Genomic DNA, 27,832 nt, shown 5'->3' with positions numbered 1-27,832 from the left:
TTAGCCAGGACACATCATTATATCTCATTTTGTATTTCTATAAAAAAATCGTTTGCCCAGCCACCATTGCTGTTATTGTTTTTATCCTGTAAAGCGCTTTGAGGAGCACAGCTTTCTCACCACTTAGATTACTTTTTGATACCATCCTTACACAAAGCAGAAACTTCTTGTATTTTCCGATGACATACAAGTGGAAAGATTACAGATTTTAATCCTCTTTTTTCTGAACCAGGGAAAATCTGATCATGTTTCTCTAACAATAATACATTTATTTTACATATCACCTTTAAAAGTGGCATCTCAAAACAATACAGTAGATGTAAACCACAGATTACAAAGTAAATACCCAGACAAACGCAAACGTGTTTTTAATAAAATGCTTTTATTCATTCAGCAGAGAGAGAGCGTAAAACCTGGGCGTAACAGCTGTTCCTTTTTCTGATCACTCGCGCTCTGGATAAACGTCTCACCTGTCCTGTTCTTTGTTTTCCTAATTTGCCGATTATGCCTTCTGCGATCCACTCCTGCCCTCACACCTAAAGAAGACTATTTTAAATTTCTTTGCGCGGTCCATTGTGCAATTAACCCTTGTATGTGCTGTCCTTAAGGTGATATCACATAAAGGTGATATGTAAAATAATGTTTTTTTATTATTGTTATAAACATGATCAGATTTTCCCCGGTTCAGAAAAAAAGATCTAAAGTATACTAGTTAAGAAAAATAAATCTTGTGGGATTTGATCACAGACCATGTGACATGGGAGTCAGGAACCTAACCCACAGCGTCACCAGCAAGATCACATGGAGAATGCTGAAAAGGCACTACAGAAACATTATCAACAGGCAATGTACAGCGTGTACTATTCTTGTGCTGCAGTACATGAATATAATTATATCGTTATTAATTTCTTTAGATACGCAATTCCATATTATATTCCCTTTTAATCAAATTCTAAAAAGTATGCTTGTTGACTCCGGTATCAGGTTAATGAAAGACTTCGATGCTTAAAATGTTTAGGGAGAAATGGAATACTGGTGTGTATGTTTTCTTTAAACTACTGAGACCAGCCATATACTGTATGTTTATGTTCCAAAATTAATATTGTTTATGGCCTTCACACGCGTTACAGTATGCTCCTATTCTTTTTATGCTCAGCTACTAAGATTTCCCTTCAGTGGTAAAATTCCATATAAATATTCAATACTACAACGGGCACAGTAAAGACGTTTACTGTAAATCTTTCTACGACAGACCAACGGACCACGAGTGCCCCTGTCGGTCAACCAATCACAATGCGTGACGCAGTAGCCAATTACCTCCGGTACGTGTCTGTACCGCGCACTTTGAATGGCTGCATCTGTAAATACCACCTATCCTTGTGTTACCTCTGCACTATCTGTAAATTGCAATTGTGTAATCTGTTGTATCCTAATGTTAACCCCTATAAATTCCTGTCCTTCTACACTTCTATCCCTCTTAACGAACCTTTAACCAACTCGCGGGGAAAGCATTTCAATGCCGACAACACTGCTGTGTGCTGTACTGTTCGTGCATTGATAAATAAGCCTAGATTATTGATTGATTGTTGGTCAGACAGTCTTGAGGAACATATTACAGAGATTGAGCTGCTGTGTGATGGATTAAATCTAATCATCCAGATAGAAAACAGTTCAATTACAGCACAGAGGATTTAAACAGACACACATCTGTGTGCCACTGTTAGTAATACAGTACAGAGCGGAGCACAGTATTATTTTAATTCCTAACAGGAAACAAGATGGTTGAATCTCTGAGTTTGATGACCAGTAAAATCAGTGACTCAGTAATACAGCTTCAATCACACTCACTGTTGGGAGGGTTGAATTCTTTACTGTTTCTCCTCTTGACAGCCAGTCTGGGCTCCTCTGTCTCTTTCTCCAGCTCCTCTTCCTTCAGTGTCTTTCTCATCTTCTCCTTCAGCTCCTCTTCTCTCCTGCTTCACTCCTCCTCCAACCTCTGTCTGAGCTCCTCATCTCTCTCTCTCCTCAATCCTCTGTCTCAGCTCCTATGTCTCTCTATCTGTCCTCCTCCCTCTGTGTGAGCTCCTCCGTCTCTCTCTGTCTCTCCTCCTCTCTCTGTCTCAACTTCTCTGTCTCTCCCCCTCCCTCTGTCTCAACTCCTCTGTCTCTCTCTGTCTCTCCCCCTCCCTCTGTCTCTCTCTGTCTCTTCTCCTCCTTTTGCTTAATATATTTTTCTGGTTCAGTGTGTAGTTGCTCAATGTCAGTTGTGAAGTACAGCCCATAGTTTCCTGCCACCATGTCCTCTATCTTCTCCAGGAGCTCTGTGACCTGAGTGTGGTCGCCCCTGTTCTTGTTGTTGAGAACATGATACCTGTTCCCACATTTCTCCACCAGCCACTGGAGCTCCTTCCCTCCTCTCTCAATGCGCTGCTCAATGGTTGTGTTTCTAAGTGTGTTCTCCCAGGTGAACAGCACTATTGTGTGTTTCCACACTCTCTCACTGAGAAGATTGAGATGCTTTTCCACTGATCTCCAGTGGTCTGTGATTGAGTCCAGATTAATCTCCAGGAGGAGAGCGTGGGGTCCTGGTGGCACAGAGACACACTGGGCTGAATCACCTTTTTATTCCAGTCTAGAGTGTCCTCGAAAGGATGCTCCTGTCCACCTGAGTACCACTGAACACAGAAATACCATTCTGGTGTGTTAACTACAGTGACCTGCCTCCCAGTTACTTCACCCTGTCTCTTCTCAAATTCCTCCATTCCTCTCTTAGTGTCAAACTCCTCTCTGCCCAGGATGGTGTTTCCTGCCGAGCTCCTCCCAGACCATCTCTCCCCCAGCAGCATGATCCTGATCTCTGAGAGACACTGTGGTGCCTCATGGGAATCAGCCTGTTGCTCCCCTGTCAGAGAGAAAGATCACAGATTACCAAATTTTTATCACACATGCAATTTTTGTATCTATTCTCTCTCTAGACACATGTCCTTTGATGGTAGATGATTTGTTCTATTTTTTACTAAAATATATGGGGGGTCAAGTGACCAATTCAAGATGCCTGCTGAAATTTAAGCTCTGCCCCACCTTCTCTTTATTTTCTTTATTTTATTCAATCTCCCCCCTCATTGTTTACTCAGCTATTAACTGTGACACCAACATGTCTCCCAACCATGGCAGAGGCACAGGAAGTGCAAGATTTTCCTTTTTGTGTGAAGACCCGAGCTCACAGCACCCGGTCAGGGAGGAAAGAGCAGATGACAGATAAAACTCCCAACCTGTGGAAACCTCTCACTGCCTGCAGGCACCCCCTGCTGGTGAAGATCAGGTCAACTTGTTCACCGCCTCAGAGAGCTCATTGATTGAACACAGTGCCTCACCACCAGCGAGGCCGAGATACAGAAACAGAGGGTGAGATGAGCAAAGGGCAGAACTGATGGTGCAAAAGTGTGAAAGTCATGGGCCTGACGTGGACTTCGGAGTTCCACACCACCTGTCGGATTCTTTCACATGCAAGCTGTATTGAACTTGTATTAGATAGTTAATGACCGAGTCCACAGGTCACCAAGCCCCGAAGTGTGTTGGTGTGATTTCACCTCTTCCATCAGAGAGCAAATTCAGAATATTCTCACGGATTTCCAAAGCCAGTCAAACTATGCATGTGAAGCTACATCTGTTCATGTTACCTGTGTCCAAGATTCACATTATAGATGATCATTTCAGGACAGATGAGTCAAGAAATGGCAGAGGTCAAAGGAAAAATGGAGTTAGTGTCTAGGCCCTCTTCACAGTACTAAGTTTTAATTAGTTAACTGGTGTAGAACAGCCAGCTGATCAGAGATGCTGTGTCCGTCCTGCTGTTGAAATTCTGTACAGCAGAGATGTGTTTTCACCTCCTTCATGATGGAGTGGAAGAATCAGGTCAAGGTGACAGTACAGCTCAGGAAAGGAAAAAAAACATGAGGAATGACCTATTCAAAAAGAAACAGTTTTATTTGTCTGAGGTGATAAAAATCCCAGTTACAGCTATGGGTCAGTTTCTCCGGTCATCAACTTTCTGAACACAAGAAGTAGGAAAACAAAAAACAAGGACAGAAGTTTTGGGGACTCAAGTTCAAACACTGAAAGTAGAAATTCCCTGGCTACTGTCACATCTGGCCCTTGTATCCATCAGTGACTAAATAACGAACAGGCAAGACTCTTTTTATATTCTGCGTGTCTCTCTGCTGCTCCGGTTTCAAACAGGAAACAACCATGTCTGAACATATCAGCCGTGTTTAAAACTCCTGCAGATACATTAGTGAACCTGAGGTTTTACACCAATTAAATTGTTTTTACTGTAAATTAACTTCTTAGTACAAACCAGGGGAAATATATGATGTCCTTCCTGTTCAGGTTTCACAGTACTAATCTCCGATCGCTGACAAGAGAAAGTGAAAGTAAATCAGCTCCTCTCTCTTAGTTCAGACCCTGTGTGTTTGACAGACAGAACAAACTCTCAGCAGACAGGAAGAAACTTCTCCAGCTGCTGCTGTGCTCTGTGACAGAGAAGAGACCTTCAGTGACTCCCTTACCGACACTCTGACAGTTAGAACAAGAGACATCTCACCAGGGCTGAGCGCTGAGCTCTCAGATGCCATCTCTCTCTCTCCTTCCCTCTTCCTGGTGACCTGAAGGAGAAAGACTTCCTGTTCTCTTCAGGTAAAGGTGAGCTCACCTGGGTGAGGAAGAGTCTTCTCTGGCGCCACCTGGTAGATCAGTACAAACGAAACTTAATAAACTGCCAGGAAAATTCATAACGCATCTATTCACTCAGGAAGCATTAAACATTAAAATACTTTTCATGAGTAAACTCTCATGTGACTCGTGTTGTTCCAGTAACAGGCAGGTCTGTCAATCAATACAAATGAAAGTTGCTTCAGGTGAAAGACTAAGAAAACCCAGATATTTTAAAAGTAACTGAGGCAAATCGCACAAGCTGTGTCTTTAATACAATTATTAACTACAAATGGAATGAAAAAGCCACTTCTCCTGTGAACCTGGAACACTGAGTCAGTGTTTTCTGATATGTGCCTGTATTAAGAAGAGCTAATATTTTATATGTGCATCAAACAAACACTCTTACTGGGGGAAAAGCATGTAAAATTAATTTAAAAGAAACAAGTAGTATTTAGAGAAACAGGTGAAAACATCACCAAGGACATCAGAGAGTCTACTTCCCTGAAGTCTTTCACATCCAGACTCTAAACCTTCTTCAATAAAAGAGCTTTAATTTCACTGCCCCTGTGTAATTCTGCTGTTTCCTCTCAGTGTGGACTTTTTCTCTGGAATATAAGGCGCTATATAAGATACATATTATTAATGTTCTCACTTCAGCGTTGTTAATTTACCTGCAAAGAATTAAGGAAGTATATTAATAAACTCTTTGTATAAAAAGAATCAATTGTGCTGTTTTTGTTTTAGATTTTGTCCCAAGGCTGTATTCCAGGCATCACGGATCAGGAGAGAGAAATTGTTCGGGGATTTAAATACGATTTAAAAGAAACTGATATGCTTTAAACAGGCTTCGATGTACGATGAGCTTTCAGGAGCGTATATCCTGAAAGCGTGATTTTCGAGCACTTTCTCGATTTCAGAACTGAAAATCCATAATTTCTCGCTAAACCGACACACCGTGAGAAGAGAGAAAAGTTCAGAATTTTCTCCTGACCTTCGGAGCGGCCGTGCCGGCGCTCTAACCCGCTCCGGTCCGCAGGTCCGAGCGCAGTTCACATGAAATGAGCAGAACCGGAGGAACCGGCACTCAGGAATGCGGAGGAACTGGAGGCACCGCCGGGAGCGAGTCACGGCACCGGCGCGCCGTAATACTGCGAGAATAGGCGCCTCTGCAGCCTGAGAGATTCGCACGTCCAGGACCCGCCTCGCCCGGCTCTCGCAGGGAAACCATGTCCACGGAGAAGACGGGCGGGTTCCACGAGTGTTCGTGCCCAGACCACTGTGAAGAGTTTCTTCTGTGGGGCTGCCGTGTACTAGCGGTGACCGAGGCTCCAATAAATGCGGGGACTTCTATAGTAGAGATAAAACGGTAGGAGAGCTGACAGGTGTGTCTATATGGAGGCTCTGTTTTAACTGTGCATGTGTAGCAGTTATTAAATTATATAAATTATATCAGCAAACAAATTTAAATGAAATAAATAATTTCGATATAATGTAATCTGCATTTTAATAAACACATGAGTGAGTGAGATATGTTTTGTGACGTGTTATACATGTTACATGTTGTTATGTGTTATACTGTACATGTGCAATATTTTTCTTATTTTTTGTAATAAAATAATGTGCTGTGGTTTTCTTTTCTTCTCTCTTTTTTTGTTTCCATTCTGTTTAAATGTACAGGAGTGCTGGGTGTCCATAAAATTTTCCCTCAGGGGACAATAAAATCGTATCTATCTAGTGTATATCATGATTAGATGTTACATCAGCTACAATCGTTTTTATACTGTGTGCTTGTTGAGATAGAAGGACTCATTACAGTCTATAACAGTACAGAATCATTTATATCTCATTTATATATACTGTGTGCTTGTTGTGATGGGTATCCTACAGACAGGACTCAGTACAGTCTATACCAGTACAGATTCATTTATATACACTGTGTGCTTGTTGTGAGGGGTATCCTACAGACAGGACTCAGTACAGTCTATAACAGTACAGATTCATTAATATCTCATTTATATACACTGTGTGCTTGTCGTAATGGGTATCCTACAGACAGGACTCAGTACAGTCTCTCTCTCCTTCCATCTTCCAGGTGAACTGAGGGGGAATAGTTCCTATCCTCTCAGTGAATCAGTGACATGCCTTAGAACAACAACCACCACAAAACAAATCAAAGTCGAATCACAGCAAAAGACATACAACACAACCTTACCCACTGGAGCACACACAAACACAACACACACTAAACAACACACACACAAACTGAAATACTACTTCAACTTAAATAGAGAAGCTGAGTATTTGACCAGGGTAAGAAACAGCAAAGAGGAACAGAAACTGAGGAAGTATTTCAGTATATCACAGCGAAACTTGAAAAAGGAAGATACCTCCACACTAACACACTGTGTCACGGATCTGTACTGACCAGCAGTCAGGACACTGGGGTCCTCACCCCTACTCTCACACACAGTGTCCTGGATCTGTACTGACCAGCAGTCAGGACACTGGGGTCCACACTCCTACTCTCACACACAGTGTCCTGGGATCTGTACTGACCAGCAGTCAGGACACTGAGGTCCACACCCCTACTCTCACACACAGTGTCCAGGGATCTGTACTGACCAGCAGTCAGAACTTTTTTTATATTTATACATACTGTATGTGTCATTGTCAACACCCCTACTCTTACAGTGTCCTGTCTGTGTCTGTGGTTTGTAACCTTTCTTATGTTCAGACAGATAAGGGAGAGAAATTGACTTTTATGTTTTATATTGACTTTATTCTCATGAGCCGATAATAAAAGAGAAAAACTGGCGCCAAAACCCGCTTCCGGCTCGTCCTCCGGATACCGCTGCTGCGCCGGTTGCTAAGCGACACTCCGAGTTTGAGCGCTCGAGCTCCTCTCAGGGCTGTTTTAGTCCCAGGTGAGGAGCCGCTTCTTTCCTGGAAATCCCAGGAATGACTGGGAATCCCTCGCCAGCTCCTTCCAGCGGGAATCTCCTGTGGGCTGGGAGGGATGGCGGAGGCTCTTCCCTGGTGTTTCTGCAGACGAGGGGAGTCCTGCTGCCCGTGTGGCGGCACAGCTGGTAAAAACGCTCCCTGTGCTGTGGGTGTTGTGGGCTGCCGGTGTCTCCGAGAGAAACGGGCTGTTTGTGTGGGAAGATGTTCTTTCCTCAGGAGGGGAAAAGTCTGTCTGGGGCTCAGCGGGAATAACCGAGCGGGAAGGAAAGTTCTGGAAGTGCGCGTCTCCTCTCCGTCTGCTTCAGTCCCAGTTACTGAGACACCGGGACAGAACGGGAGTGATGAGCGAGTCTTCTTTCCTACATGGGGTATTAGTGGGTTTTTTTAGGAAACAGGACAGAGACATATAAAAGGACACCAGTGGGAGAGAGTGCTTGATGAATCTCTCAGTTCTTGTCTTGATCCGGGTTGTACCCAGTCCCAGTTTAAACTGGTTTAAAATGTGGGACTTCTGCCCTGACAAGACCCCACATGTGTCTCCACATGAGACGGGAGTCCTGTAACATGTGTTTAGACAGAACGTGTGTTTAGGGGAGAGTTTCTGGACGAGTATAAAAACCGGGAAATTCGCTTTTTACAGCAACACTTTCTGATTAAAATGTCCCGTTACTTCACTCTCAAGAAAACAATTTAAAATGAGTTGTTCCTTCCAGAAATTGATTATTTATTTCTTATTAGAAAAAGATTTCATCTCTTGACTGTTACTCCCCCACGAGGCTGAAGTTGGCTTCTTATTTGCGTTTTTCGTTCCACCTTAAATGCTGCTGCTGTGATGTTATATCGCCTTTCCCCTGTAGATGGCTCTCTACAGACATGTTTAACTGAAACGCATACGGCCAAAATTGCAGGTTGTGCGAGCCGGCTTACCAGCGCTGTGACGTCACCGCCCTTCCCTGTGAATAGCAGGGACCGCAGCCGTCGGGCTGACGGGAGATCTACCTTTAGCTCAACTGGCTGGGTCCCTGTTGAGTGATGCTGGAGTCCAAGGCTTGAGTTCCTGATGGTGGGGGGTTGATCTGAGGTGGCAACAGTGAGGGCGCATACCCACGTGAACCCAAGAGCGGTACAATAATAAAAATAACTAAAATGTGCAAACTTCAAATCGTCATTGATAGAAGCTGCCATCAATTCCTGCTGCAATGCTCTTGTATTTTTATTAATAGAGAGACTCGGAGAAGGGATGTGAATACTCGTGTGTCTTTACTTGATCGACCTCACTTCCACCCTCCATTTCTGGGTATTGTTGGTAATGTAGTACACAAGCAGCTCGCCAGATACAGCAGGTTCACACCTGTCAGTTCCTCACAAGCAGAGGGCTCCGGTACTGTACATCAACACTCCCAGCTGATCCTCAGTAACAGCTCCTGGCATAGAAACATGACCCAGCGCTTTAATGTCAGCTCTTGTACACTTGAACAAGTAACAGCTTTATTCCCTGCTGGTAAGAGGAGAGACATGTCTCTATAGATACAGTTCACACCTGAAGAAGGCTCCACAGCCGAAACGTTATGTTTTCTCTTTTCAGCAAGAACAAACCTTTAATGTTTATTATAACCTTTAGTTATTATTATTTAACTCCTGGGAGACCTGCAGCTGATAGTGTAACTGTGTTTGATCCTGTATCAATTTTTTTATTAATTGTTGTTGTCATTCAGTAAAGCGCTTTGAGAAGCCACCTTTAAAGGCGCTATATAAAAAACACGACCCGGCGCTTTAATGTCAGCTCTTGTCCACTCGTGTGCTTCTGCACCGACAGCTCTCTCCCGTCCTCAGTTCAACCCGCAGACCCACACGAACCTGACCTGTCAAACCTGCTGTCAGGCTGCAGTGGATTTTTACTGAAGAGGAATGAATCCGGATCGGAGCCGCCGGACTGTCAGCGGGCCCGTCGTCATGGAAACCGAACCAACCAAACCCCCCGTGACAACCCTCCTTTGCTGGTCTAATAATAATAATAATAATAATAATATGATGATGATGATGACGATGCTGGCCGTTTCTCTCACCCGTGTCCTCCAGTCTGGGGGAGTTGGAGTTTCTGTGAGAAATTGTCTTTCACTCTGAGTCTCTCGAAGGGATGATTCATAACAATAATTACTTGACTTCTTAGCAAATAATTTATCATTAGTATAAATTAGTACCACATAAAAAAGTGCTTATAGGAGACAGGGAAGGAATTTCATATATGTGCTATATGAAACCACATTCTATCTGTCTGTTATTATTAATTGGACTACCATCATATTCAACCTTTAACCAGGTGTGATACAAGATAGGTACTCGAGCAAACATGAAAGTCCTGCCAAGGTGAAGTCAAGCATTTTATGGAGCAGACAGTACCCGTGATCTTTCACAACCTTTCTTTGATTTGTGAAACTCTTCTTTCGTTTTGTTGTTAGCTCCTCTGCCTGTGGTGTGAACAGCAGGACATTGTTTGTTGAAACTGAAATTCGTCAGTACCTGGTGCTGCTGAGCTATGCACTCAGGCATTTTTAGTCTTTTGACAAGGTCAGACAGACATCCTAAAAGTTCTGTGACAGAAATCTGGAAAAGCAAGGGAACTGCCAAGATAAATTGTGCTGAATGATAAGATCACTTTATTAGCCCTATACAATTTCTTGCATTAGGAATTTGTCTTTTCACATACTCCAGCTTGCTCTCCATGAGACACACAGACAGGAAGAGAGAAGCTTGGGGTCTGAGAGCAGAGTTAGCCATTTATATGGTGCCCCTGAAGTAGCTGGGGTTAAGGGTCTTGCTCAGGAGCCCAACAACGCAGGATTCCTCTGCCAGCTGTGGGATTTGAACTGGCAACCTTCCAGCCCAAGCACAGATCCTTAGCCACCCCACCACCCATTACTATTTATACACAATATTAATACCAAAATCTGAATTTTATAAAGACCTGGGTTCCAGAGTTTTCCATGTGAAAATTTAAGCATATTTATAAAGGCTTTCTAAGCCTTGGGAAACTGTCGAGGTGAAAATTCTTCCACCAGGAGGGTTAACATGGTGGAGATTGTTGAATTTAACCAACTGACCAGGGCCAAAAATCTGTCACATGACTCTTTGGAAGAGTTTCGTAAGCGTAAGTATCAACAACAAAGTGAAATTTACTCGCCAGGCTCTCTGCAACTGTCTGCTACTTGGCTCTGTATATCACTTAAGCCTTTCCTGGCATTTACTGTAGTTACAAAAGCAGGAAGACCCCCACCCTTCCTTCTGGCGCCATGTTTAACCATTCCATGTCCCAATCGCAGCGGGCCAGAGAGAAAAAAGTGAATCCCAGCAATGATACAAATATATTATTGTGGTCAGGGGGAGCAAAACATCAGTATTTACTGTTTGTAATTACTGTAAGACTTATGGCTGAATTCTGAGCCTAAATATAAAGTTAAAATCTCAAAAAACAGAGGAATGTTGGAAACGTGTGACTGTTCAGGGGCATAAATACAAATAGAAGATAAATGCTTTTTAACATCTCAGATCAGTTTCATCAAGGTCTCCAAAACGAACAAGAAAAAGAGCCTTTTCAGAGAACAACTACTTCGTGTTTACATAGAATAAGTAGATGTATGAGTAATCGGATTTCTCATTTGTTTAAACAGTGAAATTTCAGCTGCAGAAGATCGCACCGGAGACAGCACTAGCTCTGCTTCTCATAGACATTCAGGAAAGGGTGAATTAAGCCATTCCAAGCACAATAATAGGGCAAGTGCAATAAGTTTAAAATATACATCAAGTAATGTAAATTAAACAGCTCTGTGGGACAAGAAACAAAAGATAGAGAAAACCTAAAAGCTAAATGTCAGTCTAAATTAAGACAAATGAAAATTTAGGATGTTAAAGTTAATACAGACACTCCAGTACATTAACACTGCACTGAGAGAGAGAGGAGTAAATACAGACATACTGACTGGACACTCCTGTACATTAACACTGCACAGAGAGAGAGGGGGGTTAATACAGACACACTGACACACACCACTCACACATACCACAGCACTGCTACAGGCACAGGGTTTAAAATTAAGGGAATATATTTATACAGTAGATACAGATGCAGCTACAGTAGAGATACAGAACAGATAGAGTACAGCAGACATATAGATGTAGTACAGATATTGAGACAGTACAGTCCTGGTACTGGGAATGGTTTCAAATATACAATATATATCAATAATAATATATACATGTACAATATAGATCTAGAGAATATATCTATAGCTACAGATACAACTACAGTAGAGATACAGTACAGATATAGTACAGTAGACATATAGATATAGTACAGATACTGAGACAGTTCAGATACAGTACTGGTACTGCACAGCACTGCTTCAGGCACACAGGTTTAAAATAAATACAATATGGATCTAGTGAATATATCTATAGATACAGCTACAGTAGAGATACAGTACAGATATAGTACATTAGACATATAGTTATAGTTCAGATATTGAGACAGTACAGATACAGTACAGTACAGATAGAGTACAGTAGACATATAGATAGATAGATAAGACTTTATTGATCCCAAAGGGAAGTTGAGGTGTTACAACAGCCCAGCCCAAGACAAGCAAAAACAAACATCAGAATAGACGAAAAATTAAAATACATACAGTAATACAAAATAAACATAAAATAAATATATAGGTGTGCGCAAAATATGCACAGGTAAATATAGATTGAGTGTTTAAAAAAGTACAATAGTGCAACATGCTGTCCATAGATGAGCAAATGAAGGGCTGACAGTCCTAGCCTAGGGCAGCGTTATACTGTACACACAGCCGCCGGGAGGAAAGACCTGGGAAAACGTTCCCTTGAACACCATAGCTGGAGCAGTCTGTTGCTAAAAGTGCTCCGCTGCCTAATAACAGTCCCATGAAGCGGATGAGAGGTGTTGTTCATGATGGCTGTGAGCTTGGGCAGCATTCTCCTCTCAGCCACCACCTCCAGGGGGTCAAGGCTCAGCCCCAACACAGAGCCAGCCTTCTTGATAAGTTTATTGAGCCTATTTGCATCTCTTGTCATGATGCTGCTGCCCCAGCACACAACAGTGTAGAAGATGGCCGCTGCCACCACTGATTCATAAAAAATGTGTAGCAGTGTTCCACACACACACCAAAGGACCTCTATCAAAATAGTCAGCTCTGACCTTTTTTGTACAGGGTGTCAGTGTTGTAGCAGCGAGGCTTAATAATAAGGCAGAAGTAAGTGTTTCTGAGCTTTCCCAAATTAGGCCCCATTTCTCTGTTCATCTCTGTGGTGCAGCCACAGAGAGACTATTCATGCAGGGTGATTTAAGGTCCTAGGACAGCTCCCAAAGGGGGATGCACTTAGCTAAGCCTGGCTATCATGATCAATGGTCATCCATTGGCGCCTATCTGTCTAGGGAATGCCAGATGGACATCTGGACTGCATTACTAAGTGTCAGGAGTAAGTGACTCATATCTCACCTTGATCAACCAATCAGGGACTGGTAGGGCCGAGTAACCCACGTGGGACTCTGATGCCCATGGAACTTTCAGCCAATCAACGAGCTGAAGTTCTTCATGCGAAAAACCCGTATATGACCATAGGCAACAGAATAGCGCAGTCTCCAATTACTCAGACTGTAAGCACGCGAATAAAGCTTTGTCTGAATTCTGAAACCCTTCCTTTACGTCCTGTTTTCATTCAGGTAAGAGTCAACTATATGCACAATACTACTGACAGCAGGAAGATTAAAATATTCTTTACTCAGCAGCTTATTAAAAACAGCTCCCATGATGTTCAAACCGATTTTTTACACAGAACACTGACACAGCTTTGCGTTCTGAATCTCTTTTTCTCGTGCGTTTATTTAATGTGGCACAATGCACTGGGATAGGGGTATTCTGTTGACAAACCAATAGCATTTAAACCACAGCACCCACAATGCTGCAAGTAAGTGTTTTGCACACTAAGCAGAGAGCGATGTCTTCCTCGTTAGTATAGTGGCGAGTATCCCCACCTGTCACGCGGGAGACCGGGGTACATCAGGACGCGCATTGAAGTGAAAGCAGGATGCGCTGCGACATCCACTGTGTAGATCCCGCCACACTAAGAGGTGAGTGGGTCTGTTCGATCACAGCGCTAGGCGAATCCCCAAACAGTGTGCGTGGCAACGAACGAAACGGGCCTGTTTCCGCCCGGTTTCGATCCGGGGAAATCGGGCCCAGTAGTGGCGGGATCTGTACAGTGCATGTCGCAGCGCTTCAATGTGCTTCCTGATGTCCTACCCCAAGAACAGAAAAGACAGAGTCCGCAGCAACAACAGCTCAGGTGTCTGCACTGGAGCTAAGCTGCCCCCATCTCCTCTGCTCTGCTCTGCGGCTCCTGCGGAGTGGAGTCCTGCCTGGAGCCGTGTTAGCAGGCGGCGGCTCCCCGCGCCCTGTCTGTGCGTCGTGTCCAAGAGCTCCTGGGAGGAAGAGAGAGCCCTCCCACTCGGGGGCTTTTCCACGGTCTGTGTGAGGAGGGGCGGGTGTGTCCATTAGCTTATCGAGCGGAAGCCTGGGGCGGCGGAGAGCTGTGATCATGCAGACCTTGAGGTGTCACCTCTTTGTCTGCTTTCCCGCCCCCCCTCCGCCCAAGCTCTGCTCCAAAGTAGCCCGGCAACCCCTCACACCTGCACGTGTCACAACCTAAGGTGTGGTCATGAGACACCCATGGGGTGTCGTTCTGTTCTTGCTAATTGTTTCCTGCCCGTCGCAGGCAGGGGTCCATGCAAGGAAGATGCGCTGGACAGAGCTCAGAGGGCACAGCTGGATGGCTTTCCTTCTGAGTGACGTTCCTGCAACACTCTCCCGCTCCTCTTGGTGCGCTCATGCCGCAACACAGGAAGGCTGGAGCAGGTGGGTGTGTGCTCTCCGCACTGCTGAAATAGCTCAGTTGGGAGAGCGTTAGACTGAAGATCTAAAGGTCCCTGGTTTGATCCCGGGTTTCAGCGTTTTGTTTCATTGAGCCCTCTGTTCCTCTCTGCAGGGCCCCCTTCCTAAAGTGACGCTTCCCTTTCTCAGCCTGAAACGCAAGCGAGACACAAGCAGCAGTCCCTGCAGGTTTCCGTAGTGTAGCGGCTGTCACGTCAGCCTAACACCTGAAAAGTCCCCGGTTCGAGACTGGGCGGAAACAGCCTCGTTTTGCACGCTCCTGTACTTCACAGAGGTCTTGAGCGACCGATCATTTGTTGCCAATGTATTTCCGGTGCCTTCATGCACTCTTGTACCAAACGCACGTTCCTTCTGTGCGCGGAGCCGATCATTTGCAATTGGGCTGTGCCGACAGACCAGGACGAGCTCTGTCGGCTCAAATGCAGCGCAGGACCTGCAAGAACAACAGAAAGATTAGCATCCAGCGGGGGCCTCTTAGTGAGCCCAAGATCTCATCAAAAATCGGCTCCAGCAACAGGGCTGGGCGCATTGTTCCATTCCCCGACGACTCTTGGTGTAAACAAGTCTCTCCTGGTCTCTGCTTGAATTGCACTTTCCTGCATTTGCTTTGGTGTAACTGGCTTCCCCTGCATGGGCGAATGTGAAGAAGATCCTTAGTAAGTCATTGAAGAAAACCGAGAAGAGGTCGGAGTGGCCTCTGTCGTTCATCAACGATGAACGATGCTCCGGATGTCCTTTTTTAAAAGGGTGATATCCTCGAGCACATCGAAGCCACTGTGCAGCATCGTGTAGAGACGCTGCAGCTGCCTCTGTTTCCTGGCTAGCACTCCTCTCCGTCTGGCAGCAGCCTTCCTTCCCTCAGCCATGAAAAAGGCCTTTGTCCTCACCTTCACCTCCTCCCACCACTCTCCTACTGACCCGTACAGACACTGCAAGGACAGCCACTGTGATAGTTTCTCCTTGTAGCGGGATACTACCCCCTCGTTCTCTAGCAGCTTTGTGTTGAGTTTCCAGAGGCCTGGGCCAAAGACAGTCCCGCCCTGGAGTTCCACTCTACACCCTAAAGCCTGATGATCTGAGAAGAAGACAGGCTGAAGAGTGACCCCAACAACTTTCACTCTCTCTGAGACAAAGCAATAGTCAATTCTGATTCCTCCCTGACCATGTATATCCTGCTGTTGTGGGATATATACATCTATATGTGTCTGAGAGTTTAAAGTCTTGAACTAAGTTTTGCAGGGCCAGTGAGCTGGAATCCAATTTTATCAGAGAGCTAGACTGCCTATCTGTGTGCTCTAAGATACAATTAAAATCCCCTCCCATTATCACGTCTGTGCTACATAACAATAGGGGAGAGAGTGCTTTGAGTAGCTCCACCCTTCCTCCCACGTCAGTAGGACAATACACATTGATTAGACGCAGGTTAACGGTCCCCCATTCCACATCCACACACAGCAACCTGCCATCTATGACCCTCTGAATACTTTTCAATTTGAATGCCAATCCTTTGAAAAGAATGGCCACGCCAGAGGTTCTGTTGTTATTGTCCCCTGACCAATCAGAAGGCCCTTTATCCCACCTATCTTCAAAGCTTTTATACCTCTCTTGATTTACTTCTTTTTCTTTTTCTTCTTACCAATTTCCTGCCAGCCATCCTCTGAATGAGCCTTCATCAGGGTGGCAGCAGTAAAAGCGTTCACGGAGTCCATTTCAAGGAAAGGGGTAGAGGGAGGGGTGGAGGGGTTCCAGCTGTCCCCATCACCATGCTCTCCTTCCTCCTCGCTCGGGGAGAAAATAGAGTCATTTCTCCTTTTCCTCAAGTCCAGCTCCTGGGAGCACTGAGGGGAAACGGGTGCAGCCGATGCACCAGTCTCCTCTTCCCCCTCACCCACCAGCTGCTGCAGATCCTCCGTGATGGACTGGATGGAGGAGAGGAGGACATCTCTAGCACTTGCAGAGTCTGAGAAAAGCAGCTCCGCTGAATCCTGGGTATCCTCGCTGGACCCACTCCACCGGGGGGCCCCACACTGGCCCTCATTCTGAGGAGCAGGAGTGGGGGAGGGGTCCTCGCTGTTCTCGGGGGTTTTCAAACCCTCGTGCTTGTCTGGTGCAGTCTGCAGTTGTGGGGGCGTAGTGGATTTCTCTTCCACCGGCCCCGGAGCCACAGCAGGACTGATCCTGGCTGGAGGCTGAGAGTCTTTGTCCAACAAGGGTTCTTTGTTTGACTTGTTACTTGCTTTGGATTTTCGGGCCGGTTTGGCTGAAACAAGCACTGCCTCATCCTTTCTCATTTTGAGTTTATTGGCGTAGGCGTGAGGGCAGTTCTTAAAAACGTGTCTTTCCGAGCCACATAAATTGCAATTTGGCAGCATTGAACAGTCAGAGGCTAAATGTCCCTGTTTGCCACAGGTCTTGCAGCATTTCACAGTGCAGGACGATGCCAGGTGTCCCACAGCACCACAGCGCTGACACACCTTTGGTTGTCCCACATAAAAAACATAGCCATTGCAGGTGCCCAGCCGGATTGTAGAGGGCAGGTGCCTTAAGCCTCCATTTACACTGTCCGGTAGCAAGCGAACCTCGAATTTCCTTGCTCCTGTTTTTATACCATCAACATCTTTAACCTCAGTTCCATGGTGGACGGTGCAGTACTGGTTAAGCCAGGTGTGAATGTCCTCCGTCTTTGCCAGATCCGAGAACATAACAACATGCACCGTTTTCCTCTCTCTCTGTGTCAGAGGCTGCAAGTTGATCTTCTCAAGGGCAGGAACTTTCCCTCTTTTTGCCTCAAACACATCCACACATCGTTCAAACAGAGAATAGGTAGCAAAAACAACCTCAAATGCTTTCTGACCTGGGAGAGCGAAGATGAAATCCAAGTGCCGAGGTTCAAAGCCAAGTTCCTTCTGCAACACTTTTTTCTGCTGAACTGCATGCGATCCATGAAGAGGTCATCCAAAAGCTCAAAACGCACAGCATTCTTGCGGGATCCAAAAGTTGCCATTTCGTAAACTGCAAAACAAACACTGCTTTAACAAAACAAGAAAACAATCCAACTACTCCACCTACAGGATGATCAAGGTATCACCCCTGCCAGGTAAGTATAAGTTGTATAAGGCCCTGCAAGCGGCCTGCACCCACAGCACAAAGCGCGCAGCCTAGCCCAGCTCCTCGCCCCGCACGCCACCGCCTCCTGCTGGGCCCACTCTTTCGCACACTCACACGCCACACTAACACTCAAAAGGGTGGGCAAAACGAGAAAACGAGCGCGCCGTTTCCTACACATCTGCAGTCGCCATTGCGCATTCGCAGCATGTCCCGGGATGCAATTCGGCCTCATTTGCATAACACCAGACCCGCAAATCGCTACGCAAGCTCGCGTCGTGCGCCTGCCACGCACCGAACAAACACCGGAGCCTTTTCAGCAATTTCCAAAAAATGGGCCTGCTCGCCTGCCCACAAGGCTCCGTCTCTTACCCGCTCTCCAGAGCCTGCTGCCTTCTGTGCTGTTCTCTCAGCACCGCTGCAGCGCACACAACTCCTGCAGCGCGGGGAGAAAGTTTCCACGCTCCGCCGCAGGGAAGGCTCGCTCCGTGCGCACACGTCCTTTCAATGCCAGTTCAACAAGTGCTCCGCATTAGCAGCGTCGGGGCTCCGGCGTGTCGCACCTCACCTCACCTCGCACAGCCCCCTCCTCGAATGTCTGGCGCTGGGCATGCCCTGCTCTCCTCCACCTTATCTTATCGCGTGTGACCACCGACAATGGCCACAATGCCGGGGAATGGCACCTGTAAAGTGTTAATTGGGGCACAGGAACAGCCCGTCTCGTCTTGGGGGCCGGCTTCAAAGACAATACAGCAAACACAGCGGGGCGGGGGAAGAAGACGACACGACACATGCAGGTACCTTCAGCTCCGGTGGGAACGAGTCATTTGTCGGTCTTTTCAAGTGCTGGGAGTCGAGTAATCCTTCGCTTGTATCGTTTCTCCCCGGTGACTAGATCTCACCCTGCGACTCTCGACTGGGCTCACCCACGGCAGCCCAGCAGGTGTGAGCCTAGCCGGCACCCGGATGGGAGATTCCCCCCGGAAAAGCTCAGGTTGCTGCTGCTCCTACAAGAGGTGTGACTGGGACCAGTAGGGAGCGCTCACCCTGCGGTCTGTGTGGCTTTCTTATGCCCCAGCATCCTGATTGCGACACTCTGCTGCACAAACAGGCGCCGTCCTTCGGGGGAGGCATAAAACCGAGGTCCCGACCCTCCTTGGCCATTAAGAAGAGTCTCTCTCTGGTGTTAGTGTTCCCCTTTACCAATCAGTCTGGGTCTCCTCCTAATCCCCGTCTCATATGTAACAATCAATGACGAGGCCCCCCTGTCCCGCGATATTGTATTTGTCTCCTGGCGGCTGGCTGGCGCCGTGAGATTTAGTACTCGCGCAAGAGACCGGGGGCAGAGCGCGAACGCAGTCCCCCGCCCCCCACAAAGTGTGCGCTCCAGGTTCCCTCTCGGGGCTCTGCAACACAGCGGAAAGGCAGCGAGAAGGAGCCTCTTGCTCTGACGCCGCAAGGCCACAAGAGGGCGGAGGCGCCGCGCGCCCGGCCGACGTGTTGGACTGGTGCGCTTTATGTGCTGAAATAAACACGTGACAGCCCAGAAATGTTTTCAGAGTGCTGTGCACTGGAGGTTTTTGTCTTGTGAAGACTTGCCTTGTGCTCCTCCGTGCAGTTTGTTTGTTCTCCTCCAGTGCGGGACAAGCCAACACAAGGGAGCACATTCGCCAACATCCAGGTACGCAATGCGATTTGGAAAGAGGCTCCTTTCCAAAGAGTTGCACACGAACGATCCTTCAGTCCCGCTCGGGGGGGTACAGAGCCCCAGCCACACACAGCTTCAAGTAGCGAGTCAGGCGCCAAGGCTTTCGCTTGTGGCCACACCATCCTGAATGCACCTGATGTCATCTGATCTTGGAAACTAAGCAGGGTTGGGCCTGGTTAGTACTTGGATGGGAGACCGCCTAAGAATACCAGGTTTTCAAGCTTTTGCTCTCTCGGCCAGCAGGGGTCGCCGTTGGTGCCGTATGCTTTGGGAGGAAAACCTGGAGGATGGAAAGGTGATCTATAGCCTCATCTCTAGAGATGTTTTGTTGCTATGGCATGTGTGTGACCCATATAAAAAAAAACCCGTTTGTAAAACGAATATCGAAGCTGCTTCTAAATCTGCAAATGAAGATGAGTCGATAAACCACTTGTTTTTCGTATAACTATACATATATTCATTTATTACTGATTTCATTCATTGAGCACGGATACAATAGAGGTACAGCCATTCACTGTTTGACATGTCTGCACTGGTACAGAACCTAGCAATCAGAAAACGGGTGAAACTGTCTTGAGAATTAGCATACAGTACCGAGGCCCCCATGACCAAATAAAGGCTAACCTCGATAATCAGCCTAAATAATGCAGACTACAGCAAAACGACTGACTTTGAAAAGGGATTGAATGTCCTGAAGGAGTAGTGTAACCAGCTTGAAATGCTTCTCCGGACCTCTAACTAAAAGAAACCGGGAACCAGCAGTGGCATCGACTCCTTTCGAACTGGGATCCTATCGCAGCTCGTGGTGTCGTAACTCTTCCGTATCTGATATTGGACCAAGCACATCAGGGGAGAGCGCGAACGCAGTCCCCCACTACCAGAAATTATGCAGTCGAGATTCCCACATTTGGGGAATTCGCAGGGGTCAGCACAGCCGGAGTGCAATGGCCGAGCCTCGCTCTGGGTGAACCGATTTTTTTTTTAAGAACTTCACAAAAAAAATACTGGACATCACAAATTAGAAAGCTTTACATTAATATACATACTTAAAACAGTATATATGATCACATCTCATTACATTTTGACACGGTACCAGTTACATAGCAACAATTTTCTTTTTTTCTGGTGCAAATCACATTCTTTACTTAAACATGATCATGTTTTCCTTAGTTTCTTGAGATATTGACCTATGCTCTCTATTTCCCACAGATTTTCTGCTTCCTCCCTCCCTTCTCTCCACAGATCTCTGAGGTAATAGTTCTCTCGGGTGATGAACAGGGCCAGGCTACCTGCTGCCTTGACTGGGACCTCGATGCCTTTGAACAGCCCCATGTTCCTCACTCTCCACAGGGCGTCTTTCCCACTGTTCACCACGGCCCAGATCCTGTCAAACACGTCAGGAGGAAGTTTGACAGGAGAGATGCCGTATATGACGAAAGCAGTGGTCAGGGTAAATTGGGGCGAGAGAGCCTGCAACCAATCTTCAAACTGTGCCCAGAAGGCCTTAGCAAAAAAGCAGGACCACAGGAGATGGGTCACAGTCTCCTCCTCGCCGCAGCCCACCCTAACGCAGCGAGGGCTGGGGGTGAGGCCCCTACGGTACAAGAAAGTTCGTACCGGTAAGCACTGGTGGACGACACTCCAGGCTAAATCTCTGTGAATGTTGCACAGAAACTTAGAGGATGTGTGTTTCCACACTGTCCTTGTTTGGGCTGATGTTAAAATGCCCACAGGGGTCTGCCTATTGTTCTGGGGTGCAACGAAATCTTCCAGTTTTTGGACGCTGACATCTCGGAGGGGAATATGGCCAATTGGGTGAAAACTTTTAACTGTCCCATAAATTGCAGGGCATGTGTCAGAGAGTGGGACATCCAGCTTGGGTCTGACACCCCACACTCTGAACACCTCCCTACCTACCCAGAGCCTGGAAAAATAAGTCCAGGTACACGCTACAGGCGCTGTTGCAAAGCCTCTCAGCACAGAGGCCAGGAAAATGCACAGCAGCTTCGTAGCAATATCTGGGACAGACTTCCCCCCTGAGAGTAGCGGCCTGTACATTATTTCTCTTCTGTCTTTCCTGCTTCCCACTCCATAGAAATTGAAACATCAATCTCCTCACCACCGCCGCAACACGGTGTGGGATTGGGAAGGTAGAAGCCAGAAAATTCAAGACAGGCAAGAGCTTGGCTTTGATGACCAGCACCTTCCCTGTCATGGTGAGGTCTCGGTCCTTCCATTGCATCAGTTTTTTGTTTAAGATTGGCAATTTGTTCTGCCAATTTACTGTTCCCATCTCTTCTCCAAAATACACCCCCAGGACCTTAATTCTCTTCTCTTGCAGCCTGAGATCATTTCCTTCTTTTGGCTCCCTCCAGTTCTGATAAAAAATCTCACTCTTAGATTTGTTAATTTTTGCAGAGGAAGCCAAAGAGAAACGATCACAGCACTGCAGAGCTCTGCTAATTGAGGCATTGTCAGAGAGGAGCAGGGTGACGTCATCCATGTATAGAGATGTCTTTACCTCTCCTCCCCCACTTCCAGGAACTGGTATCCCATTAATGGCCTGATCCTGGCGCAAGGCACAGGCTAAGGGCTCCATAGCCAAAACGAATAACAAGGGGGATAATGGGCAGCCCTGCCTCACCCCTGAACAGACTTCAAAGGGGCGTGATCTATTGCCATTCACCATTACTCTGCTGTTGCTACCTGTGTACAGCAGGTTAATCCACTTTCTCATGATGGGGCCAAACTTCATGTGCTCAAGTACCGATGTTAAGTACTGCCAGTTTAGGCGGTCAAACGCCTTTTCTAGGTCTACACCTAAAATGCACAGAGGGAGGGAGCGATCCTCCGAGTACAGACAGACATCCCTCAACAAGGCCAGGTTGTCGCTCATCAGGCATCCTGCTATCCCACAAGTCTGTTCTTTTTCTACCAGTGAGGCCACTTCATTTTGTAGGCGCAGGAAAAGGGCTTTGGACAGGATCTTAGTGTCCACGCCTAACAGGCTGAGGGGTCTCCAGTTCTTTATGTCATTCTTTGCTCCTTTCTTAAACAAGAGAGAGATAGTGCCTTCTCTTAAGGAGTCAGGCAGCAATTCTGTCTTATAGCTTCCCTCGAATAGGAGCAGTAGCGGATCCTGAAGCAGATCCCAAAAGGTGCAATAAAATTCTTTGGGAGCCCGTCAGCACCCGGAGTTTTCCCCTTCTGTAAGCTCTCCATAGCCTGTCTCAGCTCTTCTACTGTCAAATCCCTCTCAAGTACTTCCCTATCTTCTTCACTCAAAACGTTTTCTAGCTTTGAGGTAAAAAAATGAATTTCTTCATCCTTTACCTCTGTAGAGCTGTACAGTCTTGAGTAGAAGGCCTCGGTGCAGGAGAGGATAGCACTCGGCTCTGTTCTCTCTCGTCCCTCCTCATCAACTACACTTTCCATGACAGACTTGGAGCCTACCACTTTCCTGAAAAAGAAGCGAGTACACTTCTCATTTTCTTCCAAGAACTGCACTCTGCTTCTTAACAGCACTCCTCGACTACTTTCTTCGGCTATTCTCCGGATGTCCTTTTTTAAAAGGGTGATATCCTCGAGCACATCGAAGCCACTGTGCAGCATCGTGTAGAGACGCTGCAGCTGCCTCTGTTTCCTGGCTAGCACTCCTCTCCGTCTGGCAGCAGCCTTCCTTCCCTCAGCCATGAAAAAGGCCTTTGTCCTCACCTTCACCTCCTCCCACCACTCTCCTACTGACCCGTACAGACACTGCAAGGACAGCCACTGTGATAGTTTCTCCTTGTAGCGGGATACTACCCCCTCGTTCTCTAGCAGCTTTGTGTTGAGTTTCCAGAGGCCTGGGCCAAAGACAGTCCCGCCCTGGAGTTCCACTCTACACCCTAAAGCTTGGTGATCTGAGAAGAAGACAGGCTGAAGAGTGACCCCAACAACTTTCACTCTCTCTGAGACAAAGCAATAGTCAATTCTGGAGCTGCTATTCCTCCCTGACCATGTATATCCTGCTGTTGTGGGATATATACATCTATATGTGTCTGAGAGTTTAAAGTCTTGAACTAAGTTTTGCAGGGCCAGTGAGCTGGAATCCAATTTTATCGGCCTTTTGGCTAAGATCAAGTTCAAGGGCATGGCATGCCCGCAGTTCCTGTCTTTCCAAAGTTCTAGAAGGCGATCGAAGATCCTGAAGAGTGCTTGAGCTGGTATCGCCCTAGGTTGAGCCTAGGGGATTAAGGCCAAGCAGCAGCTGAGCTGGGTGGGATCCGGCAGCAACGTTCTCTCTCTCTGCTCTCTCCTCTCCCCTCCCCCTTTCTCTTGCTCTGCCTCCTTGGCCTCTTGGCTGGGAGTAGGTACTCGTGGCCTGCCCGCGGTGCTTGCTTTCTTCCTGGAGACTCGGAAGCACTATCCGCCCCCTCTCTCTCTCTCCTCCTGCGCCTGCACCTAGCTGGGCTTTGCCCACAAGGACAAAGGCCAGGGCTCCCTCGCTGCTCCTTTAGCAGCTAAACCCTCCTCTCCACAGGACCTTGCTCTCTCTCTTTCTCTTTTTTTTTTTCTCCTTTCCAGATGGCAGACAAGAAGACACTGATCCGGTTCCACTGGACCAAGAAAACAGAGACGATGCCAACTGCGAAATCCTTTTTCATTACCTTCCTGAGAGAGATCCTGCAGTTGGTGGCTGGAGATCTCTACTGCCTGCAAGACAACAAGGCAGAGAGATACATGGAGGCCTACATGGCCACGGACGCCTCATATGAAAAGGCAACGAAAATGATCAGAGAAAAAGGTAAGCACCCCGGTTTCTCTGATTTCAGGCCGGAGCCTATAAGGAAGACAAACCAGAGGACCATCACAGTCCTCACATACAACCCCTACGTACCAATGGAACTGGTAACAGTGTACCTAGGGAGGTATGAAACTGTGGTGGGCAAACCGACGGAGATCAGGGACAGTTGCGGCGTCTGGTACGGCAAACGCCAGTACCGAGTCCTCCTGAAAGAGGACCCAGAGGGCGTCGACGGTTTCCAGCAGTCCCGGCCCGCTTCAACATCGGAGCCGACAGGGGGTACCTTTACTACCCCAGGATGCCGGATTTCTGCAAGAAGAGCAGACAGTCCGGCCACAAGGAGAACACGTGTGACATCAGATGTCAGATGTCACAACTGTAACAAAGAGGGGCACCTGGCAAAAACCTGCCGGGCAGCCAAAAAGTGCGACGGATGCAGCGCCGAGGAACACCTCCTTCACCAATGCAAGGTAAACAAACCTTCGTTTGCGCAGGTGGTGGAAGCCGGCCGGCAGAAACCGGTCTCAAGGGAGAGAGGTGAGAACAAAGAAGGCCACACCCCCAGCCGCACCAGTGCCACAAGATGGCCGCCAGGACGACGGACAAAATGGCTGACCAGAGGAAGGGCCCTAATAACTCCCAGCAAGAAGGGAAAGAGAAAGAGGGAGAAGAGATGCAGGGCGGATCCACCTTCGGAAGGACAAAAGAAAAGAGTGGTAAGGGAGAACCGTTTCCTCGTCCTAGAGGAAACGGAACTTTCTTCCCCCGAGGCCCAGGAACAACCGGAGGAGGCAGCCTAGGAAATGGAAACCCTCCCCCCCGAGGCCCAAAGACGACAGGAAGTGACAGCCCAGGAAACAGAACCCCCCTCCCCCGAGTCCCACGGACAACAGGAGGAGGCAGCCCAGGAAGAGGTAACCCCCTCCCCCGAGGCCCAGGGACAACAGGAAGAGGCAGCCCAGGAAGTGGAGCCCCCCTCCCCCAAGGCCCAGGAGCAACTGGAGGTCCCCGAAACTCCTGGAGAAAGGGAAGAAAAAAGCCTTCCCGAAGCGGTGGCGGAGAGTATCCTCGAGGAAGACGAGGATTACTTTGAAGCCGCCCTGGAGCCGGGACTGATGGTAGGGCTGGACCTGTCCAGCATGTTTACCTTTCAGTCCCCAGCGAGACCTGGAGGGAGCCCAGCATATTTCCCCCAGGACCCGAACGAGAGGAGTTACATCTAGGCTAAACAGTGCCCAGATGTAGACTCCCAAGTTTTCCACTGTAAGCACAAAGAGAGGAGGTTCAACTTTCACTTGTATTATCATGATTGTGAAACTTACCTTTCTAACAACTAATGTGAGAGGGCTAAGAGACCCGGTGAAAAGATGGGGATTCTTTCATGATCTGGCCTCAAAGTCTTTCTCAGTTTGTTTCTTACAGGAGGTCCACCTGAAGGATGAAAGCGACAAGCTGACATTCACCAGGGAATGGACGAAGGGAGAATCATGCTGGAGCGTAGGAGGGGTCCACTCTTCCGGAGTGGGAATCCTCCTCGGAAACCCAGAGATGACGCTGGTTTCCTCCTTCTCGGTGGTGCAGGGCCGGATCCTGGTCGCAGAGATCGACTGGAGGGGGCAGAAGTTGAGAGCAATTAACGTCTATGCTCCGACAGAACCCTCTATCCGGAAGGAAGTGTTTGCTGACCTGGCCAGCTGCTGCGCCACCAACAGACAGGTGGTGCTTGGCGGGGACTTCAACGTCGACCGGGAGAAGGGGAGCGACGCTAGCTCGGCAGAGGTGGAGTCGCTACTCAAGCAGTTCTCTCTGGTAGACGGTTTCAGACCGTGCCGCCCTAACGACGCCGGAACGACATGGAAAAACTCCCGGGGAGTGTGCAGCCGCCTGGACTACATCTTTCTGCACACGACCTGCTCCCTGGAGTCGGCGACGGTGTCCCCGGAGTGGTATTCCAACCACGAGCGCTTGACGGTGGTGGCTAACACCAACCTGCCGGCATTCGGTCGTGGGTACTGGAAGCTGAACCGGGAGATACTGGAGGAAGACGACTTCAAGGCGCTGTTCCGTAAAGACTACGCGAGCTGGGTCGATCTGAGAGACGGCTACAGCTCCATGGTGGAATGGTGGGAGTCGGTGAAAGACAGGACCCGAACCCTGTAGCAGACCTACTGCAGACGGAAGGCTGCCAGGGAGAGGAAGGAAGCTGCACGACTCCAGAGACAACTAGAGGAGGAGTACAGCTCGGCTAACGGGGGAGGAGCCTTCAATTCAGCCCGGGAACGGGACCTGAAGGAGAGGCTCCGCAAACTCAATCAGGTCCGAGGAGCCCAGAAAAAGAGGGTGATCCACGGCCTGAGACAGGGAGATGGAGAGGAAGTGCTGGACGAGAGCGACAAGGTAGAAGCGGCCACCACTTTCTACATGGAGCTCTTTTCAGAAAAGCAGACGGAGGTGGAGGCAGGCGATGCTTTTCTGGAGGAGCTGAAGGCACGAGTACCGGAGGAGGTGAGGGAGGACTTGGATGGTCCGATCGCGGCCGAGGATCTGAAGGAGGCGCTCTTGTCCATGGAGAATGGCAAGGTGCCAGGGCCGGACGGACTCCCCAAGGAATTCTACACCTGCTTCTGGGACACCCTGGCGGAAGATCTGGTGGAAGTGGCGCAGGAGATCTTCCGCCGGGGGAAACTCGGAGACACCATGAGGGAGGGCATCATCTCCCTGCTCTCCAAGAGCCCTTAGCAGAGATGGTGAGACAGGACCCTGTCATCGACGGCCTGGAGATACCGGGAGGCGCGGGGGAAACCCTGAAGATCTCCCAGTACGCCGACGACACAACGCTGTTCCTGAGGTCGGACAGGGGGTTGAGGAGGGCCCTGCAGGTCATGGAGCAATACTCCAGAGCCTCGGGGTCGAAAGTCAACCGCCGAAAGAGCAAACTGAAGTTCTTCGGGCCCTGGAAGCACAGGACGACGGCGCCGGAGGCTCTCGAGCTCTGCACGGAGCCCCTCAAAATATTGGGGGTTTCCTTCCAGAGCCAGGACAACGAGACCAACAACTGGACCAAGAGGATGCTAAGGTGAACGCAAAGCTGGGTCTGTGGACAACGTGGTCGCTGTCCTACACAGGGAAAGTGATGGTGTTGAAAGCAGACATCCTGCCGGCTTTGGTTTACCTGGAGGTGGTGTACCCGCTGCCGGCCAGACTCAGACAAGCGCTGCAAGGGATGATCTTCGGCTTCCTCTGGGGCGGCAAGTACGAGTACATCACGAGAAACCGGATGTGTCAGCCGGTCGAGGAAGGGGGTCGAGATGTCCCACATTTCCCCCTGAAACTCGACTGCATCTTCTACTGCAACCTCTGTCGGGCGCTGCGGGAGCCCATCGGCCCTCAGGAGGAGGACGAAGCGCCTAGTCGCCAAATGGGGTTTCCCCACGGCGAGGGAGTGCTGGAAAGGACTTTGGGCCCTATACAGGGATTAAAGGACAATAGCGAGTGGTAGGTTTGGAGGGACTCTCTTAATTGCGCAAATCCACCCCCACTTGCAAAGATTGATAACGGACAATCAATCGCCGTTGTTTTTTATTACAT

At 48.1% G+C, this 27,832-nt stretch overlaps 1 long non-coding RNA gene, 1 other non-coding gene and 1 pseudogene across 2 annotated transcripts; 1 reads left to right on the top strand and 2 right to left on the bottom strand.

Annotated features, from left to right (window-relative positions):
* Positions 1–1,627: 1,627 nt before the first annotated feature.
* LOC148663695 (uncharacterized) lies at positions 1,628–5,843 on the bottom strand. Its single transcript, XR_015936439.1, has 3 exons — positions 5,705–5,843; positions 4,604–4,742; positions 1,628–2,902 (listed from the first exon to the last, which is right to left on the bottom strand). It is a non-coding gene; the product is annotated as an uncharacterized LOC148663695 (long non-coding RNA).
* A 13,720-nt stretch (positions 5,844–19,563) lies between these two features.
* On the top strand, positions 19,564–19,681 carry LOC148663694 (5S ribosomal RNA; annotated as a pseudogene).
* A 623-nt stretch (positions 19,682–20,304) lies between these two features.
* LOC148663693 (U1 spliceosomal RNA) lies at positions 20,305–20,463 on the bottom strand. The gene has a single exon (XR_015937801.1). It is a non-coding gene; the product is annotated as a U1 spliceosomal RNA (small nuclear RNA).
* Positions 20,464–27,832: the final 7,369 nt, after the last annotated feature.

Source organism: Lepisosteus platostomus, chromosome 5, assembly GCF_059453375.1.
Source record: "Lepisosteus platostomus isolate fLepPlt1 chromosome 5, fLepPlt1.hap1, whole genome shotgun sequence".
NCBI lineage: Eukaryota > Metazoa > Chordata > Actinopteri > Semionotiformes > Lepisosteidae > Lepisosteus > Lepisosteus platostomus.
The sequence above is the reverse complement of the archived record's forward strand: the minus strand, read 5'-3'. Positions and strand labels throughout refer to the sequence as shown.